The 7,521-nt window shown below is 47.8% G+C and overlaps 1 non-coding gene across 1 annotated transcript; it reads left to right on the plus strand.

Annotated features, from left to right (window-relative positions):
- Positions 1-5,386: 5,386 nt before the first annotated feature.
- LOC111590706 (small nucleolar RNA R41) lies at positions 5,387-5,467 on the plus strand. The gene has a single exon (XR_004855746.1). It is a non-coding gene; the product is annotated as a small nucleolar RNA R41 (small nucleolar RNA).
- Positions 5,468-7,521: the final 2,054 nt, after the last annotated feature.

The following is a 7,521-nucleotide window of genomic DNA, read 5'->3' on the forward strand; positions in this document are numbered from 1 at the left end:
TCGTCCTTTTGGGAAGAAGTAGACTCATCGCTGTCGTCGTAGTAGACGATCTCCTTGATGCGCCTCGTCTTCTTCTTCTTCCCATCTTTCCGTCTATGGCCCGAGCCCGAGTCGGTAGGCTTATCATCCTTCGGCTCGTTGACGAAGTATTCCTTCTCTTTGTCGTTGATCACGATTCCCTTCCCCTTAGCATCCATCTCTTCGGGCGGTTAGTCCCTTTGTGAAGAGAACGGCTCCGATACCAATTGAGAGCACCTAGAGGGGGGGTGAATAGGTGATCCTGTAAAACTTGAAAACTTAAGCCACAAAACTTGGTTAAGCGTTAGCACAGTATATGCCAAGTGGCTAGAGAGGAATCTCAACAAAACACAATAACCACAAGAAATCAATCACAGAGATGGCACGGTGGTTATCCTGTGGTTCGGCCAAGACCAACGCTTGCCTACTCCACGTTGTGGCGTCCCAACGGACGAGGGTTGCAATCAACCCCTCTCAAGCGGTCCAAAGACCCACTTGAATACCACGATGTTTTGCTAGCTTTTCTCAATCCCGTTTGCGAGGAATCTCCACAACTTGGAGCCTCTCGCCCTTACACTTGAAATTCACAAAGAAGCACAGAGCAAGGGAGGGATTAACAACGCACTCAAGACAAGAAATCACAGCAACACCACGCACACAAGTCGCAACGAGAGCTCACAACACAACACAATGAGTTCACCACTCAACTAGAGCTCTAATTGCTATCGCAAGGAATCAAAGGCGCGGAATCGATGTCTTGGTGCTTAGGAATGTTGTAGGAATGCTTGGTGTGCTCCTCCATGCGCCTAGGGGCCCCTTTTATAGCCCCAAGGCAGCTAGGAGCCGTTGAGAGCAATCTAGGAAGGCTGATCTTGCCTTCTGTCGACTGGCGCACCGGACAGTCCGGTGCACACCGGACACTGTCCGGTGCCCGATTTCCTTCCATAAATGGCACAGTCGACCGTTGGCAGCCTGAGAGCCGTTGGTGCACCGGACATGTCCGGTGTACACCGGACAGACCGGTGCCCCCTTCTAGCCGTTGGCTCGGCCACGTGTCCCGCGCAGATCGCGCGGCCGACCGTTGGCCCTGCCGACCGTTGGCTCACCGAACAGTCCGGTGCACACCGGACAGTCCGGTGAATTATAGCCGTACGTCGACGATGAATTCCCGAGAGCGACGAGTTCGCCTGTGAACGACCCACCGGACAGTCCGGTGCACCACCGGACAGTCCGGTGAATTATAGCCGTACACCGCCGTCGAAGTCCCGAGAGCAGCCACTTTGCTCGAGCCAGCCTGGCGCACCGGACACTGCCCGGTGCACCACCGGACAGTCCGGTGCTCCCAGACTGAGCATACTTTGGCTGCTCGAGCCAAGGCATTTTCAATTGGATTTTTCCTGTTTCCAGCACTTAGACACAATACATTAGTCCATAAAACAATGTACTAAGTATGAGAAACATACCTTTATCCTTGATTTGTACTTTGTCCACCATTTTACACTTAGGCACTTGTGTTGGACACTAAACCACCAAAATACTTAGAAATGGCCCAAGGGCACATTTCCCTTTCACCTATGCGAGTGAAGCCACGGCGCCGCCGTCGCTGTGATGCGCGCGGGCGCGTGAGCCTCCATGGACCTAGCTTCGTCCAGACATGGGCACGGCTTTCGACGTGGCCCCTGCTCGGCCTCCGCGGGCGCCTCAGGCTGCCTCCACCAATGGCGAGAGCGGGTGTGGTGCACGGGGCGTGGCTAGACGCGACCCCGACGCCAAGCGCGGGCATGGCTCCAACGGCGAGAGCGTGCGTGGATCTCGATGAATCGGTCGTGCGCAAGATTTCTGTGCCCAGCACGAGGTCCACGGTGTTCTGTGCCAGCGATGCAAAGATAGGGAAGAGGAGCGAGGTTCGTGACGCGGCCGGCGAGGGTCGCCTGTTAAATTGCTGTTTTTCCACAGTGAACAATAGATCTAAAATTCCATATTATAATTTCTTGATCCAGCGAACGGAAACGAAGCCTGTCGCGTAGGACAGTCGCTAAAGACCTGTCGGCTTGACGAAAGGTTGCTGCAGATCTGATCCTATCGTAACGTCGAGCTAGAGCATGCTGATAATGTGTTAAGAAATATGTTACCACGGATCACCAGATCCGCTCCCTTCCCTCCCGTCAGCAGTAGAGGCGTAAGAAGCTATAGAAGACCCATCTCCCTTCCTATAAGCACGATAGAGGAAACACATGAGACACGATATAGGATTGGGACTCTGGCCTCTTTCTCGTATATGTAATATGAAGGGGTGTACAGGTTCCTTATATAGAGATGTGAGACCTCTCAGGGGCAAAGTTGGTATTTGCCCACATAACCCTAATTAGGGTTACTTAACAACTACGATCAGCACTACACCAGACTAGGACAAAAGACTGAACCAGTATAACTATGTGTCTCCATCCTCTGCTTGAATCTCAGGTGGTAAATCATTCTGAGTCCGCAATAGCATCTTCTATCGAACACAAATTCTATTGTCTCCAAGATTTCTGAAACCACGACAAAACGACAATCTATACTACTATTAAGACGGTAAGGGGTAGGCTGTCATTCCTGGTTCTGCCATTCCCATTCCCATTCCTCCCACACCTGTGGCATTTCTCATCCGTGTAATCTATGTTGTGATTCCCATTCCTCCCGTTGCCATTCCCATTCCCGCATGTGATGCGCCGTTGTGGCATGTGGGTCCCACAGCCGTGACCCGTTTTCCATTCCCAACTGTGTTCCGTGCATGTGACCAAATTTCTGTGACCAAATTTTTTACCAAAAAAGCTAGTTGTGTGGGTCAAAGCTCGCGGCCAACCAAGACTACACATGTTGTGTGCGCACTAGACCTTATAAACAGGTGTGTACGCAGTTTAGTGAACAACGTGGTACTATTTTTAGCTTGCCAATACGAAGTACACGCTTCCTGGGAGGCCCAACTGTTTGTTGTGGCCCAGACAAGCCCACAGTCGACGCAATTGCTCTAGGCTCTGAAATTGATCAGCGGCCTCCCCCACCCCCGCGCCCCGTCTTGCCTCCACCACCCCACCCCCGTGCGCCGTCACCACTGCCCCATCCCCGCGCGCTGTCATCGCCAGGGCTCCCCCACCCCCGTGCGCCACGACCTCCACAGCCCCACGCCCCCACCCCCACGCGAGCCCATGTCGTCGAGCTCACCGCGCACAACCGCCTCTGTGACGCCTGTGGCCGGTCCCAAGCCGACCTGGACCAGTGGCCCACCGTCGTTCGTCGCAATTTGCCTTTGCCGCGGCGAGACCTATTCGTGCTTTGCTCCTCCTCATCCTCTCCTCCGCGCGAGCGTCACACATCAACCGCTCCCTCTCCAGCAACGCCCCTGCCCTTCCCCGGTCCTCGCACGCGTTTGGATCTCCTCGCCTCACACGCTACACCTTCTCTCGCACGCAGCCGCCGCACCGTCGACCCCAACCATTGCTGCATGGAGGTCCGCCTTGGGCCTCCACGATGCTCCATACACGCAGTGGAGGGGCGCCAACTTCCTTGCCCCGGGGGAGCACAACGGACACAGTGGAGGGCGCCCAGTCTGCGTGCCAACTTCCTTGCCATGAAGTGGAGACTGGAGGCCCCTGTGCCTGCACACCCGTCAACGCCATCAAGTGGAACCGCACCAGCACCAGCGAGTGCCCCCTACTCGTGCTCTCAGTAAGTCAGTAGTCAGATCCCTTAATTCGGTCACTTTGCTTCAACACTTCAATTCATGTACATACATGTTAGCATTTGATGGATCGATTCAACACTTGAAATCCTGGTTGAGATGGCTTGTTGTTGGTTGCTACATTATGGTTGGATCTGGGGAAGACTCCTGACTGTCGTTCTCATATTGCGGCGAAATATGGGGCACTTGCAATTCTGAGATTTTATAGTACCCGTTTAGTGCAGTGGTTATGCTGGTAGGTAGTGTAAGACCATGCCCTGAGCCATCAGCTTGCGGGTGCTCTTGATCTAAATTTTGCACTCATTCGTTGATGAGCTTTATCTTATCCATAGACGCTGATGCACTGTCTACAATTTGGATGCCATTTGGGGCTACTGAGGCTATGCATGTCCTATCTCTGGGGCCAGTATTTTTCTATTAGTAAACCAGAGCTTTATTTTCAAAGAGAAAACCAATTTCAACAAAATAGAATGCACCACTGCTTGTGCTGCTGAAATTTGTTTCTGAGAACTACATGATACTGCATACTTGCAGTTTAATTTGTTTCTGGGTATTAATTATCTCTGTCGGAGATTGAGCTGGCAAGCACTTTTGTATACTTTCTGACATTTTATTCTGCACTGCCGTGCACATTCTATTGGCTTTATGTTTTTATTACTTGACAATGCAATTGTATGGTATCACCAGTAGTATCTAACATGTGTACACATCTATTGGGCTCAAGTTGAATTTGTAGCTTCACCAAACAAACCATACGCTATATGTCCCTTAGAAAAACTATGCTACCATGGATGTTAGTTTTAGCTACCTTCCTGCCAATGCTTAGAGTTATTTACAATATACCCTAGGGCAATCAGGCTAAAATGTCAACTTCTAGCCTTTCCATCATGTTATTTATTTGTATTTACATGCTTACATATGCATCAACCAAAACCACATGTTATGGTGAAGGACAAGATATCCATTTATTTCTTGCAGTGAATGATAGAGAACTTTACCCTCTTTACTTCATAGTTTCTTATCTCTGCTCTTTTCATGCCTTGATGGTTTTATTTCCCTTCTCACTTCTTGTTTTTACTAGGAACTATCAGATGTAATTATTTGGGGATACTTCTGTTTTTGCTTGTTCTTTTTCTTGCAGTCCTCTTGTCTATGTATGGATTACAAGTTCAAGCTACTTGTCTATAACTAATCACATGACACTTTCCCATTTTTAGGCAGTGAGGCAATGTTTGCTAACCTTGGTCACTTTACAAGTACATCTGTCTGTGCCTAGGTTTGTGTCTTCTTCTTTATCTGGTTCTTGCTTTATTTGTTGATTATTTTGGCTCTGCTACAAATCCTTGCTCGAGCCATGGTAGTGCTTGTCGTGTGTGTGCGTGCGCAACATGACACTGTCTAAGTTGTCGATCTCACGGATAAAGCTGCTACGAAATCGGTGGGAGTTGCAGGTGCGCCATCCTCGTGGTCGGCCAGGAGCCCCCACCGCACGGATCAAGGTACACTCGTTGTGAAGGGATATGCTTGGATCAGAGTAGGGGTGGGTGAGGGTGAGGACTGTCCATTTATCACCTTCAATTTCTTTTATATTTTCTTTGGATTTTGATACTCTCCTTTCTTTTGCTTGCTTTTCTCGTCGGATCTGACTTGAGGATGTGATGACAAAAAATACCTACCTATTTTTAGATCCCTGACAAGAAAAACCAATGAATACTTCTGAGCCTTTCTAAGATTTTTCTTTTTTGTTTGGTTTAGGTTCTCTATGCTTAAAAAAGGAAAGGAAGGTAGGATTTCAGCCATGCTCTTATAGAGTGACTGGTGCTCAAATCTAGAAATTGATATCACCTTAGGTTTTGGTTTTGAGTGCTCACTTCTCTGAATCTGTAGTATGGCAATTTGATTAAAGTCTTAGTATAAAATGTCTTCCAAATTTCACGCACTAAATAAAGCAGCACCGGGAGGGCCATTTCTTGAATTTTTTGTCTGCACTTTATTCAGGTGAACCAAAATTTTCTCTCAGGTCTTCGAACTGAAATACAGTAGTACTTTAGAACCGCAACACTACAACAAAGTTGCCACTGCATGTAAATTTAGACAAACAGAGTGTGCACACAACCACTGAAAGACACATTTATAACCAAAATTCATAAGTTGGCACCGGGGACCCTAGGTCGCCGTCGAAGGCAGCGAGCCCCCACGACCCGCACATGAACTTCAACCCTCGCACTACTTCGTCAAGGAGGTGGTCAAAGGCATCGATGAGAGCGACCTCCAAGGCTCCACTAGACGTGGATCAAAGTCTTCGCCATGCACAACGCCCACGAGCGCATCACTAAGCTCGAGAACATGTGCTGGTGGATCTGGCACCTCACGCGTAAGAAGCAGGTCAGGATTTCGCACGTCTCTTTCGTGGTTATAATCTCTCGCTGCTTGTTCTGTTTTGTTAATAATCTTGCTCGCCTCTCGATTCAAGTTTTGTATCAGTTTGATCTCTATTTTAATTTGATCTCTGTTTTAGTTTGATCTTTGTTTAATTTGATTTTTAAGTGTTCTCTGTTTACTGAATGGAGATGCATGATTAATGAAGCGCACACTGCACAACGAGTACAATCTATACTACACCATAAGGAACTACCGAGGGCGTCAATCTCCATCCGGGTACATCTCTGCAACTTCGCAATCATCAATTTGGTACTGCTATTTTTTGTTATGGTGTTAGGGTTTCATCACTGACAGTTTGTGTAATGCTTTATCAGTGTACATTAAATCTGCTACTATTTCGAGAATAATTGTAAAAGTTGAAGCAAGTTCTTTGTTCCTTCCTATTTGACTAAAACCCTAACACCCTTGGCCTTTTTATCAGTGCCTTTAGAACCTTCCAGTGGTATTTGTTTGAGGGGATTTCTGCTTGTTTATTCAATAAATGGTTTAGGGTCTCATACATTATAAAACCCTTTCTATGGTGAAATGTGATTTCGTGTTTCGTGAAACGAGCAGTGCATTTTTGTAGTAAGCGAATACATAATGTAGTTCTGCTCATGGGAGACGACCAAGTAGACATCGCTGCATTGGCAACCTGCAGACTGTAGATGAAATGTCATGGCAGTAGCCCATTGATGGCCTGACTGTGAACAATAATCCAAAGTAAGTCAAAAACCTTGAGGTGACTGGCCAATGTCAAGTATGAAGACTCAATTTGGTAGAGAAAGAGGTTAGGATTATTTGAGTCACAAATACTGTGAAAGGAACTGTCAGCTACAAAATACAATTGGGATCAATCGCTAGAAGGATTCTCATTTTGAAGTATTCTTTTCATCATCCAAACGCCACCATACAGTGCTCCGTTCAGCGCCTACCTTTTCTTCTGCCCGTCCCCCGTGCGCGAGGCGCTCTCTCGTGTAGCTAGCTACTAGACGACCGCCACCACCGTCTGTTCTTCGTCGGGTCCTTCGCCGATCAACACCCACCATGTATGTGCATTTGTTCTCTCCCCTTCCTGCTGTGCGAAACTGACCACCGAACCCTAAGTTTGTCTATTTGTATTCGGATCTGATCTAATTAGAAATTTATATGTATACCTAATAAATTCGAATTTTCCTTTTCTTTTTGCAAAAAGTTATTGGGTGTACATGTGTACACCCATGTCCTACACTAGGTCCGCCCCCGAGCCTTCTGATCTTAACAGGAAACCTGGTTCGTTTTTGCAAACTATTTTTTTGTATTTTTCCAGACTCCCTGTTTATGACAGTTCTGGGTTTTGCCTGATAGCTTTTGCTCTGTAT

This window comes from Zea mays, chromosome 1 (genome assembly GCF_902167145.1).
Source record: "Zea mays cultivar B73 chromosome 1, Zm-B73-REFERENCE-NAM-5.0, whole genome shotgun sequence".
Lineage (NCBI taxonomy): Eukaryota > Viridiplantae > Streptophyta > Magnoliopsida > Poales > Poaceae > Zea > Zea mays.